The sequence below is a fragment of the Triticum urartu genome, unplaced genomic scaffold (assembly GCF_056163025.1).
Source record: "Triticum urartu cultivar PI428250 unplaced genomic scaffold, HENAU_Tu73 scaffold799, whole genome shotgun sequence".
Lineage (NCBI taxonomy): Eukaryota > Viridiplantae > Streptophyta > Magnoliopsida > Poales > Poaceae > Triticum > Triticum urartu.
This window is the reverse complement of record NW_028260989.1, coordinates 21,636-35,128: the sequence shown is the minus strand read 5'-3', so window position 1 is coordinate 35,128 and position 13,493 is coordinate 21,636. Positions and strand designations below refer to the sequence as shown.

Genomic DNA, 13,493 nt, shown 5'->3' with positions numbered 1-13,493 from the left:
GAACATACCCTTCAAATCAAAAAGAAAAAAAGAAAGAAAAGTTCCTCGTCTGTGATTTAATCGGCCCTAAGGGAGTTTACTCGACCCATTCTCCAGTCTCCCGCACTGCTCAAGTGTGCGACTCCGTATGAGGACCTCCTTCCCTTTTGCTCTGCCCACTCTCCGTTCACACGGTTATCAAAGCGGAGGAAGGGCGGGCAGCAGGTACCACGAGCCCTCTGTCCCACACATCTATCAAGAAGCAAGTGTAGTTCACCGGTTCCACCGAATGCTCCTATCTCTCGGCAAAGATCGTGTGAGTGTGCAGTTATGCTTCGGATGCTTCGCCATGGAATAGATCGATTCAGTTCCCCTTCTTTTCCGGTGCACTCGCTTTGTATCTCCGACACACAAGGAAGGACGCGGTGGGAAGAAAGCTGCCCTAGCCTCTGTCCGGTCGATCATTCCGCTGGCATCTTGCATTCACGCCTCCGTTTGACTGCCGCTCGGGAATGTAGTTGTAGATACGTGAGTCTTAGTGGGTCGTTGGCTCCACCTCTTATCTCCTTCTACGACATGCTGTAGTCGTCGCCATATTCAATATGTCACTTAGTCATATCTGCCTCGCAGCGGGTCAGCACCTCCGAAAGAAAGGGAGGGAGGACTTCATTCAGTGACTCCGCGATCGCCCTCTAAACGATCAAAATAAGGTAAAGCTTGAAGATAAGTTTTGTACTCGATTAATTTCTCAGTCCCTCTAGTCGGGTGGGCGCCGGCCGGCCGGATCCCCCTGAAAACCGTACGTGCGGGTCTCCCCGCATGCGGCTCACGCCATTTGAGGTGGCCCAGCCCAGCATTCATTCGCAAATCCTGTAGTGAAATTGAGACTGCTCGACCTCGGAAGCTAATTCGCGTGTAGGCAGCGCTGTCTTAATACCGTTGACTGTATCTATTCATTGATACATTGGCTCGCTCCCCCCCTCTTTTTTCAAGAATGAATGAGCCGCTCGGACCTTCCATTTCCGTCAAATGACCCGGCTTCCCTGGCTCTTCCACCGTCCGGCTCCCTTTCCTCCCTATGCTCCCCCGGCGCAGGCCCACCACGCTTCGCGCCTGCGGCGTTTTCGCCAGACGGTCTTTGCCAGTAGTGCCATCCTCCCCGCAGGCTGTCTGTATGGGTGGGTTGTCCCTTGCTGCTACGTTCTGTTAGGCGCTATGAATTACAGGAAATTCAGTGGTTGACTTGGACAGCAGGCGGGTTACACGTTCCACTGTGCCGAGATGTGAGGTGCAGGTGGTGATGATCACCCCGGGGTATGCGCTAGCGCCCTTGACGGGCACTCCAGGACCCGCCTACGCTCGTGAAAACCCAGGTCGGTCCTCCGACCAGATGTGTGGATAACGAGGCCACCTTCACAACCTTCTCCCTTCTATCTTTATCCAAAGTCAGGTAGGGCGGTTCGCTTGAGTTGCTCAACCGTCCCCTTTGCCCGGTGCTCATGACGCGCTACGGAACCTCCACCGTGCTAGCGGCATAGGAGCCTACTCAGCGTCAGCGGCTTCGTGCCGCACTGGAGTGATCCAATATGTGGTTCCGCACGTTCCACCACTTCTCCGTTCATTTCCAATACTGATCGTGAAACACCATGAGCAGCAGGATGTTGAGGTCCGGAATTCGAAGTGAAATTCTTGATTTGCCCGTTCCTAGTCGTCATGGGAAAGAAATAAGAAAGAAATAAGAAAGAGATTATTCCCCTAGAGCTTGTCCAGTACCACCCAGTACTCAAAATGCATCTCCGCGCGTCTACCTGGCGCTTTTATTAGCCGCCTTGCATGCAAGCGAAGCGCTATTGGCGGCAATTAATAGCTCACTGAGCGATGATTGATGCAGTCAGTCAGTGCCCTCGATTATTCTATTCCTGATAGAAGGATCATGGCGCCCCGGAAGCATTCCATCCAGCAGCAGCATCTCCTTCAACCACGCGAGGACAAAACTGATGTTAGCTACATTCGAGCGTTCACCGCACAGAGGCGATCTCGAACACTACCTATGATAATAAATCCAAAGGAAAGGTCGACAAAATGATTCAATCTGACTTTATCGGTATTCTGGATTGAGTAAAAAAGGGATATATGAAGTTCAAGGCCTTGCCAAAACCGTCATGGCCCTATTATGTATAGGCCGTACTAAGCCAATAGCGAATAACAAACTCTTTCCTGCTCCCTCGACCTTAATTAACTCCCCCATCCTGCCAAGCCTCAGCTGCCAGCCCATTGTATCTAAGCACACTGCGGCAAATTGATACAAGTAGCTAAAGATCTCGCATCCGACATCTCCGGCCGAACGGTTAGGCAACACTAGGGCGCCTGGGTCAAAATTCCGCTTACCAAACAAGATGTCGAGAGGCGAACTCTGTAATTCCCCTCCTGCAAAAGTGATAGCGGCTGTAGCATCCGTGTGGAAGAGGGTAAGCTTTCGGCAACACCTTTTTCAGATTGGAAAGGATGAATACTTGTGTTGGGTCCTGCAGACCAGGATAGCCTCAGATCAAAACCTAATAAATGTACCTGGGGTTGATCATATTTTTTGGGCAATAAGTATTCAGGAATTTGAGCGCTTATGTAGCTAAAAACTCTGCCACCTGAATACTTGATTCATTAAGGTCGTCACCCTATACCCGGAAGTCTCTATCGTTTTCTTTGTCTGTTAAGCTTCACAGGGTTGGGACTCCCTAAATCAAACTGCAATCGTTGTTTATCAACCACTCACGACGACACCGAGATCTTCGACTTAGCTCCCACAGGTCATCCACCCGGGGCGGAAGATAACGAAAGGGAGACAAAGTCCTAACTAAATCAACACACAATAACCTCAACCTTCTACCCATTCCATCCATCATATCAGTCGAGTCGAGGAGATTCGTTCTTATCTATAGATAAGGCAAGAGAGAACTTATGACCTCGCGGATGGAGAGGGATTCGAACCCCCGGTATTCCTATCAATACTTCGGTTTCAAGACCGACTCTTTCAACCGCTCAGACATCCATCCCTGCGCTCGCCCGCCCCTATCTATCTGCGCGCTGGCAGGTAGGGGCAACTCTATGTGATTCGCTACGCTTGCTTGCGCCCCCACCCCGTAAGCTGACTCTATTGCCTAGCGGTTAGCGACACTTTTCCGGTAGTACGAATCGCTACGCTTCGCTTCTTTCTATATGATAATATGCACCGTCGGTTGCTGCGCTCCCTGCGGGTAATAGCAAGAGAGTGAAGAACGAACGATCCTCAAAAAAGTCAGCAGTGAATGAGTCCGACTCGAGTTCGTGAGTCAAAGGCGTGGCAAGAGAGCGAGTTCGACTCGCGAACGATCCGCAAGTGAAGGACCGATCCTTTAACGCCAGTACTGTTGCGAGACTGGTACTTGGCGGCTCACGAGCAACATATAGAAAAAGGTTGCCCATCACTCCCTCGCTCCTTTTGAAGGCCCACCGCTCCCCCTTTCTTTAAGTATCTATCCCGGCTTGCATTTTGGGGCGAGTACTACAGTTCCTCCATAATCACACAGAACGCCCAGCTTCGAAGAGCTGCTCTCTCCCCAGTCCACAGCAAGGTGTGGAATCTGGATCTACTGTGTGTTCTGACTCTATTGGATCAAGTCAGATACTAAGCCTTCTACTACTACTACTTAGGAGATCAAATGCTATATTTCAGAGATTGGACTCTCTTACTGTGTTTTTTCAGGGCTGTTCCCGAGCCAGGTTCCCTGGATCCATTCTTACCTAAATGGATGAATGAAGAAGGGGGCGAGCAGATACGACGGCCACACACACTTCTTTTTAGCCGAATAAAGCCGGATCTACTACACGGCTAGGATCAGAGAAAGATTGAGAAAGCAAGATCAAACCTACTCTACTGTCGATTCAAAAGGTAAACAGCCCCCGAAGACTTTATCAATGAATGGATCAAAGAAGTTTATCTATCTAAGTCATCGTATATAAGGGAAGAAGCCCGCCCCTGATCGAAGAATGAAGAAGCTAGCCCGGGTAGACTTTAAGACCAACTTGGTGTAGAGACGACTATGATGGTCGGCCTCCACAGACTGAACGCGGGAGATTCTTTCACCCTGTTTTTAGTAGTGCGAGGAGGATAGAGCTCCCAGCAACGACTGATTGTTCGTACGAGCGAAGGAGCGAGCATGCTTTACCCTTAGAGTGAAGTTGACATTCACAGGTCTTGTGGGAACTCCTTCAGTTCAGGTAGCCATAGTCACTCAGGGCTATAGTGGTAGTAGCAAGATCGAAATTGTGAGATTGGCTCGATCACAAACTATCAAGAAGAAAGATCAAGATTCACTTTTGTCGGCAAAGAACTCTATTGAGGAAATGACTTCGCTCACTGAAGACCAAGCAGCAGCCATTCTAGATGAAAGGACACAAGCCTAAAACTTGAATGCGGATCTATTTATCTGGAATTCCTATCTTCAGAAATAAAGAGTTGCCTATCTTCAGAAATGCTGGTATAGTTGACTTGCCTCTGTTCTCGCACCGGTGTCTGCCAGGGTCTGAACCATTAGGTAGAGGATCAGCTGAAAGAAAAGGCAGACAGAGATCTTGCGCCAGATCCGTATACATTCAGCACCCTCATTACAGCATTTGCTAAGCATGAAAAGTGGTTGGAGCTATGCTTATGTGCACGAAAATGCAGGAGAAAGGATGGCACCCAGAGACGAGGAAGGGCGTAGCAAGCGACGAAATGCTTCGGTGAAAGCTAGAACCAACTCTGCGAGGAAAGCGGAAGCAAACAGTTATGATGTGGTTGATAGTGTTTTTAGGGATAACCTAAGTCGGCGTTACCCGACATAGTCAACGGGGTACCTTCATTCTTTAACAATTCCGGACATAGGAACAATGAGCTGTCTCCACGCTTCTCTTCCAAACCAATATCGCAATGGATCTATCTTCAGCTTATTCTCTCAATCAATGAATGCGGGTCATCGTGGAGAATCAGGGGAAGTGTAGACTATAAGTAGCCAATTTGCAATTCATTTCCTTGGCAATGACGAGTGATGGTATCTCGAAGCCATTCATCTTATCTCTGCAGCAGGAGATTCTTCACCGGACAAAAGATAAGGAAAAGACAAAGAAATCCCATGGGTAGTTTTTGGAAAAACCTATTCTGTAGGAGAGAGAGGCCTACCTATGAAAACTAGTATGTATCTTTTTCTTGGTTTAAGCAGTGCAGGAAATTGTCGGTCCTAAAAACAATGTGTCCCCATGATCATTTTACATCACGATATCTTTTTCTTCTGGTTATGCGTTTTCCTCTGAACTTTTCTTTTTATTTATTTTATGGAATCGTCCGGGCAGAAACGGGGATAGTGATTGATGGCATAGAGTTTTGATAGAAAACTCGTATCAAAATCATACCAAAAGAAAGTCTCGATTCGAGGAACGGAATACAGGTCCATGATAGAACACAGACCGGTAAGAGAAAGGAAAGTAAGCATAGTCTTCATTGAACCGGAAGAACAATTTGATTTTCCGTCAACAAAGTAACGCTGTGCAAACTCATCTGATCCCTGTTTGGGACTTCTTCTTCATGTCACGAGCCGGAATCGAACCGGCGCTTTCCAGATGCATGGTCAGGATAGATACCTATCAGATCGCGACTTTGATTTCGCAGTTCAAGAGGAGACCTCCCTACATCTGCGGGCTGGCGGTCCTGCCGGCCAGCCGACACAAAATCCAATTCGAGTTTTCAATACGGAGCCTGAAATAGTTTTTCAATTCAATACGGAGCCTGAAATAGTTTCTAAATACAATACGGAGCCTGAAATAGTTTTTCAATTCAATACGGAGCTTATACCAGTCTAGTTCAATTAAAGATCAAATGGCGCAAAATAGTTTGCTTAGATGGGAAAATTCCAAAAGCGCATATAAAAAGACATCAAAAAATGCACATACATCGGTACCCACGGAAAAGGCAAAAGCGGCTGGCCGCTAAAATAAGTGAAATGAAATAAAAAATACATCTGCATTTGATAATACATCTGCATTTGAGAAAAGTAATCTATATTTGCATTAGCAGCAACGAAATAAGGAATCTGAGAATAAGGGTTTGGATTAGGGGGAGGAGGGGAATTTATTTCTTCTTCCAACTCCATTAAATTAGAACTCACACTTTCTACGCTCATAGCCGGCCCATTGACAGAATTTGGGTATGACGACGCTGGGTCAAATTCCACAAGCATGCCGTCCATTGAATCCGGGAAAAAAAAAGGATCCATCGTGATTCCCCATCTTTTTCAGCTCTGCTCCCAAACAAAAGAGAAAGGGAGACTTAGTTTTAGATCGGCGTTGGTTTTTCCAACGAAAAACAAGAACATTCTTTCACGAACAAAATGCTAGTGGATTTGTAACGCATACGATGGATTTCCCATCGACGAAGGCCACACGTCCCTCACAGCCCTTTTAAAGACCAAACCATTTGCACCAAATTCTTGCAAATCCGCCAAAGCCTGACGGCGATATTCGACCCGATGATCCCATTCCACCCCTCCATGCACTGCTTCAGAAAGCGCGCTTATATTAGAGGAAAGGTCGGTTAGCCAATACGGATCGATATCGTCCACGATTTTATTAATCTCGACGCGTATCCTGGAAGCAAGGATTACCCCTGCATTCTGTGGATCGTTCGGATCGATAATAATCTCATCAAGGAGCTTGAGCATCCTATCCCTATGCGCTTCATTGGTGAGAGGATTGACTTTTATTTCGTTCTCAAGCCCTTCTAAGCGAAGAATAGCGGAGAGAAATGGTAACGTAATAAGGGAAAGGGAGCTAGCTGCTTCCATATCGCCCCCAAAAAAGAACCAAAAAGTTCCAGAGGCATCTTCCATTCATTTCGATTTAGGTCTTTCTGCACCATATTTAGATCTTCCCTTTCTACGATCCGGAATTCCCAGCAAATCCTTGACTCCTCGAATACGATGGGATTTCACACCTGGCGAATCTTTCACTCTACCTCCTCTGACTAAGACTATAGAATGTTCCTGCGAATTATGACCTTCGCCTGGAATGTGAGCAAATATATCATGTCGATTGCTCAACCGTACTTTTGCTATCTTACGTAGAGCTGAATTAGGTTTTTTCGGTGTTCTCGTCGAAACACGCAGGCATACTCCTTGCTTCTGGGGACATTGATCCGAAGCTCGAGTACGGTCCGTGCGCCGTTTTTCTTCTCTACCATGACGAATCAATTGATTTTTTGTAGGCATCCCTCTTTCCTATGTCCTTCCCCCCCTTTGCCCTTTCAAAAGTGGTTACTCCCGATCCGAAGCACCCCTTTTCCATTCATAGAGAGATCCAATCGTCAAAATCAATAAAAAGGCCATCATGGACCAAGATCCAAACAGATCAATCTTGTTAGGAGGTACTGCCCAAGGAAAAGAAAAGGTGACTTCCGGATCAGGGATAATAAATAAAATAGGAACCGGATAAAAATCGTATATCGAAACGACTTCTGGCATCACCGGAGGGATCGGAACCACATTCGTAGGCCGACAATTTTTCTGGATAGGTCGAACTATTGGAAGCAAATGGAAAAGGAACACCGAGTGGAATCAAAGAAACTAGCGGACTGATCACTAAATAGATACAAATAGGTGCAAATTCCGACATCACCAAAGCCCACTTCGTTCTCTCGCTCTCCTCGCGGCGCTCCTTGCTCGCGGAGCGGCATACCGAAAAAAAGACGCTCAGATGTGGATTCGAACCACTGAAGGATTTCAAGGGCAATGCCCCTTGCTCTTCCCACTGAAACAAGAAAAAAAGGATTTGCAGTCCAGCAAGAAAACGGATGCGCTAACGCGCAACGGCTTTCGCGCTAGTTGCTCAATCCGTTGCTTGTTTTGCTCTAACCAGCTGAGCTACCAGAACCACTTGCCTAAAGTCTCTTTTCTTCATCTATGAGCATCCTACCTGCAGTGGAGGAGCTTGCTCAAGAACCGAGAGCCGGCCAGGGACTGGACGGCCCTCGTTCGGGAAGGTCTTCTTCGCTATAGACGCCACCAAGAACAAGAAAGGGGCGCTCCGCTCCTAGTCACTAAGCAGCTATTCTGTCCGACGGCGGACTCCATCAATCTGAGGTTCTTTCTCTCACGTAATTTCGCCCGCCCGTTCTACTTCCGTGCCGGAGGAAATGGGATTCGAACCCATGATACAATCTTCTTGTATGTCGATTTAGCAAACCAATGCCTTAAGCCACTCAGCCATACCTCCAAGTTGTTGATCGGAATTGGATGTGCCGGGTTGGTTGCCCGAAGATCCACTGCGTAAGCCGTAGCGCGCGTACTCTTCTTTACTGAGCGAGAAAGACTCTATCCAGATCTATGGATCTCCCCAGCGTCCAAGCGAGACCCCCATCCAAACCAAATCCGCCACTCGTTGGGCGAGGCCTTGCTTTCTATGAACACCTCACCACTGAATGAGAAACTTAGCCTCCGACCCGACCAAGAGAGAAGACAGGGTCAAGCCGACGCCGCCCTTCCTCACCTGCCTGAATGGAATGAATATCTCCTTCGTCTAGTCGAGAAGGGAAAAAGCCCGGCGGGGAACAGGACCGTGACTCTTCTAAACCATTACATGACGGAGAAGTCCATTCTCGTCATGATCGATCCACGTCCTACCATAGTGCCCGGAGAACCTGCTTCTAGAAGATTCTATAGTGATCCACTGGAATCGGCCTCGGGTGACGCCTCCCTAGTCGTCGAAAGATTTCATCCCTCGCTCGGTCGTTAAGGTGGGGTGAAAACTGCAATTAATGCTCTATCTCCGTCATAGAATATGGGATACTCACTTTCAATGGCCTCGCATCCCCAGAGCCTCAGACTGGCCTGCCCTTCCAATCGGGGTTATAACGGGTCCGGTATCAGCAACACCAGCCAATCGTGTTGGTACGGTGGGTTCCCCATACCCACTATTCGGAAAAAAAGCTTGCCATAGCAGCTCAAACCTCCGATCGGGAAATGGGAGTTCTAACCGGTCCTAACCCCAATTCCAAACAAATTGATTGGACCGAGGTTCGTGCAGGGAGAGAATAGAAACTAATAACGATGGAGCAAGAAAACGGATGCGCTAACGCGCAACGGCTTTCGCGCTAGTTGCTCAATCCGTTGCTTGTTTGGTTCGAGGTTGAGCTCACCCGCCGCCCTACGTCAGTAGTCTTCCTAACTTCTATTCCCTTTTTTTTGCTCTAAGGTAAGGTCCTTCAAGAACAGCATTGCGGTCGCAACGGGGCTCTGGGTGAATATTGTCCGCCCGTATGAGCCGGGCTGTGAATATTTATAGGTCGGGGTCTTTACTGAAAAACCACAATACTACACTACAACAATTTGAAGAAATCCGCAAGTGACTCTAATTTGAATTCACTAGTCGTGTTGAGTTTTTTTTTTATTTCAATATAAAAAATCTGCCAATCCCGATATTCCCACATTTCATTCTGGTCCAGTGTCCATTCCTGAATGAAAGAAATGAGCTTTGCCCCTTCACTCACTTCTGAATGACTCCTTTAGCACTCTCTTTTTTATATCAAAAAATAGAAACAGTTTACCTTTACCATACCTTCCAAGCAAGAGTGTTTTATTGCAAGATTAAGTTATTACTGAACAAAGAGAAATTCTCATTATAAAGGATGAGAGAAATTCGGAAGCACTTTTTTCTTATTCTAGCAGACGGAATTGAATTGGTCTAATTTAGGACTTTCCAATCGATTTTTATCTTACCTAATTCTATCTACGCCCAGGGGGTAGGTACGTCGCAAGCTCTGGGCAGCTATCTTATTCCAAAGAATCTCGCTCCCTAAAAGGTTGCCGATACCATACCTCTATTGAACCCTACTGGATCCAATTGTTTAAGTGTTTAGTCGAGAGGAACCACATTGACACCATGCTTGTGCTAAGCCACAGCTCCATCAAACTAATCTGGATTTCTTCTTGTTTACGAATAATGGGGCATCTGCCTAACCCTATCAAACCTCTCTGCAACTACTTCTCTCTGTTCTCAGCAGCCCGAAGGATTTTTCGAGTCTCAAAGTCCTATTAGAACTCCCGCGCTTGCTCCTTTGGAGCCAAATGGATCCGAATTTCGGTAAGATAATACAAGAATCGTATTTGGTTGGGTTCTCACTCTGCTGTTCAGTCTGGCGCGGGTGTGATACCGGTGAAGAAGCGAGTAGTTGACAGTCAGGGAAGTAGATTCCTTTAAGGAGAGAAATTCATTGGTTTAGCCGTTAGGCGGAGCTTCTTTACACGCCGGTAGCGGAACAGCCCAGGCAGCTTAACGTGCTCTTGGCACAAAGGTAATAGAATGGGAGTCTGACGACACCCGGTACTCGGGATCTCCTGCTTGAAGAAGCAAGGAATTTCAATTACTCAGCCGTTGAATAAAATAAACTAGATACCCATGTTTCCCCAATATTTACTTCTCTTTACTTGCAGGACCTGGCCTAAGCATAAAGTAGATTTGCTGCACAAGCTCAAGTGGAGGAGGAAGCAGGGGTGGCGAACAAAATGTTGGTATGGAAGATCTCTTGCTCCCCCCCTGAAGGGTTCTTAGATTACCAAGTAAGGGAGGGAGGTAGGTACCATGGTTTCATTCTCCCATCGAGAGGTTATGATACTAGCAAGAGTCCTATTCTTCTCCTCTCGATCCTACCTTGGGTTATGTTTGACAGGGATGGTCAGTGAACTTCTATTGGTTTCAAAGGAGGATAGAGATCCATTGGGAAGGCTCGAAAGGTTATTCGATATCAAAGGTTGACCCTCGACGCGCCGCAGCCACTATTTTGACTCCTTTTATGCAATTATGAACGAAACTTTCTCGATTCCAATGCAACTTATCCTTTTGGAGTTGACGTAACAAACTACGCGAGCCTCCCGATGAAGCCAACAGAAATCCTATCCGAATACTAAAAATAAAAGGCAATTTCATTATGGTGGTATACCAGCCGCCAGTTCTGGAACTTCCAGTTCCAATCGGAGCATATAGATCCGTAAATGGATTTGTATGTATAGCCACTTCAGTCGTGCTCCTCGTTTCTCGAATGGAAAAAAAGTATCTTCTTTCTGGGAACATGCTAAACCAGAAATTCTTATGTTCGTGATTCTTCATCCACCGATGCAGAAAATCTTCCAGTTTTCCATTCTCATATGAGGCAGGAAAGTTTATGGGCAACAGGTCGGCACGAAGTGATTCATCATGTTCAAACATGAACCTTTCGCTCGTTGGGGACGGTTTATAAATCATCAAATTCCCACAAATGGAATGAGAAGTGGGTCCATGTAAATGATCGAGACCTCGCAAACAACAACGTTCCTTCCCCATATGGAGTTCGGGACCCAAGGGCAATCGTTGAGTGAACTGTATCTTATTCGTATTAGTTGACCTAAGCCGCACCATTATTGCAGGGGTGGGGCTCGGCCTCCGAACCGTACGTGGGACGAGTTTCTGCCTCATACAGCTCGGGCCGAAGACCGGGGAAGTTGAGGAGAGATGGGGAGACCCAACTGCTGCCGGTCGGGACGGACAGGAAAGGGGGCGGGGATAAGCTTGTGAAGAAGCAAGCTTATTGCCCCACCCCCCAAAAACAAACCGACCCAGCAAGAAAACGTATGCGCAGGCGCAACAAAGCGCTCATCCCTTGCTTGCTGCTTCGCGTTCTTTCTATTCCATCCCAGTCCATTCCGGGATAGGCGGCTAATATAATATGTGCAGTAGTCGTCGTCTGACCAATCGGCTCGGACACCAGACCACTTGTGCCCGCCCATTCTGTCTCGCCCTAAATGGAATGGCTCTCTTAGTTACGCTGTGCCCCGACCCGAGTCCCCACGTCCGCTTTTATCCGCCCGCAACCCGGCCAACACAACATTAGGGCCGTCCCCCCCATTCTATGCTGACCCGGGCCGGGGCTCGCTTTTTGGGAAGCCCGTTCCCACCGCGCTCACGGCCCGGCTGGCCTGCCAGCGGTAGTGGGAATTCTCCCGTTCCCTGGTCAAAAAAGGGTTGGTTGGATGCGGGATCTACTCCACGAGGAGCGGTACGGACGTAGATGATATCATCACGACCTCTCTTTGCGTACCGCTAGGGATGCTTAACGCCACTTCGCCAACTGGCATTACCTGCGCTTTCGTGTCTCTCAGTGTGGTCAGCACTGGGTGTTTCCGAGCAGCGAGGCTTACACCCATTCGCATTAATTCATCCAAAGTTCCTTACCCTTATGCACGAATTTTGGAATAAGCCATCTTCCTATCAAGGTTAAGGAGTCAACTGAGCATCTCAGCGGCGGGATTGAATACCCGGATCGAATCAGAGTTCACGCCGCCCGCCCTGAACAAATAGAATAGGAGGCGTGGGCCACAGGTCGCACATAAGCCATCGGGTCGCACGACAGAAGAACACCCAACATAAAGATGCACACTCCTCCATGTGAAATAGAAAGATTCATCTTCACTTTTTTGTAGTAGTCGTGACCAACAGCCATCAGCAGTCGGCTCGTTGGTAAGGCGAGAGCTTCAAGCCCGCTTTCTGGTGGCACACCCCCCAAACAAGCACCACTCGACGAGGGGGGGGCGGGGAAAGCTACAGGCCCAAAACCTTCGACCCTTCTTTCTATATGGGGGTGCCCGGGGCACCTCATCTTGTCATTTTGTTGCTCATTCCCCTTAGGCCGAAGTGTTTGGCCTTTACTTCGGAGCGCCCGCTCACGCTTCGCTGACCTATCGCGTGGTAAAGAGAAGAGAGTACGAAAGAATTGTAAACAGAGCAGACCGCAGAAAGATTCTAAATATGACAAGTCCCCCATGGATTCGATAATAAGGAAATGAAGAACGGGAACGAAACGAAATAAAGCATTTCTAGCGGATGAGCTTCTCTCCATTTTGTCTGGTAATAGAATAGGGCGGCTTGCTTTGACCAACACTCCACTTTTTGCTCTGTCCATGGAGCGTATGAATTTCCTTAAATGTAGATAGACCAAAAAAGGGAATAAAGGGATAGGAATAGGAATTATAGTACCATTGGAAGAAGAGGCACCAGTGGGAACATCTCTACTGACGAACCATTTCAATAGTACGGGTGCTGCCGTGCCACGGGGCACGACCATGGAAGTAATGAAAAAGAAGAAGTTCTGTAGTTGGACCATCTGCTCTATCCGTTCGATTTGAGCTTCTCCAGAGAAGATGAGACGCTAAAAATGAAAGTGTTCGCAACGCATACCGAAAAAGGGTACCTATGTTGCCGACCATTAATGACTAGTTCGAAGACCAGGAGCAGGGGCACGTGCCAAGAAAGATTTGTTACTTTCCCTATGGTTTTCGAACGTTTTCAATAAAACCTTCTCGTAGAAGTATTTTCACAAAGTTTTCGGTAATATTAGTAGATGCTATTCGAACCCTTCCTTTTATTAAGATTCGAATTCTTATTCTTATTATTATCTAATTATTCTTTTTTTTCATGTATAT

General features: G+C 47.4%; 1 pseudogene; it reads left to right on the top strand.

Annotated features, from left to right (window-relative positions):
- The first annotated feature begins 127 nt into the window (after positions 1-127).
- LOC125519065 (uncharacterized) lies at positions 128-688 on the top strand (annotated as a pseudogene).
- Positions 689-13,493: the final 12,805 nt, after the last annotated feature.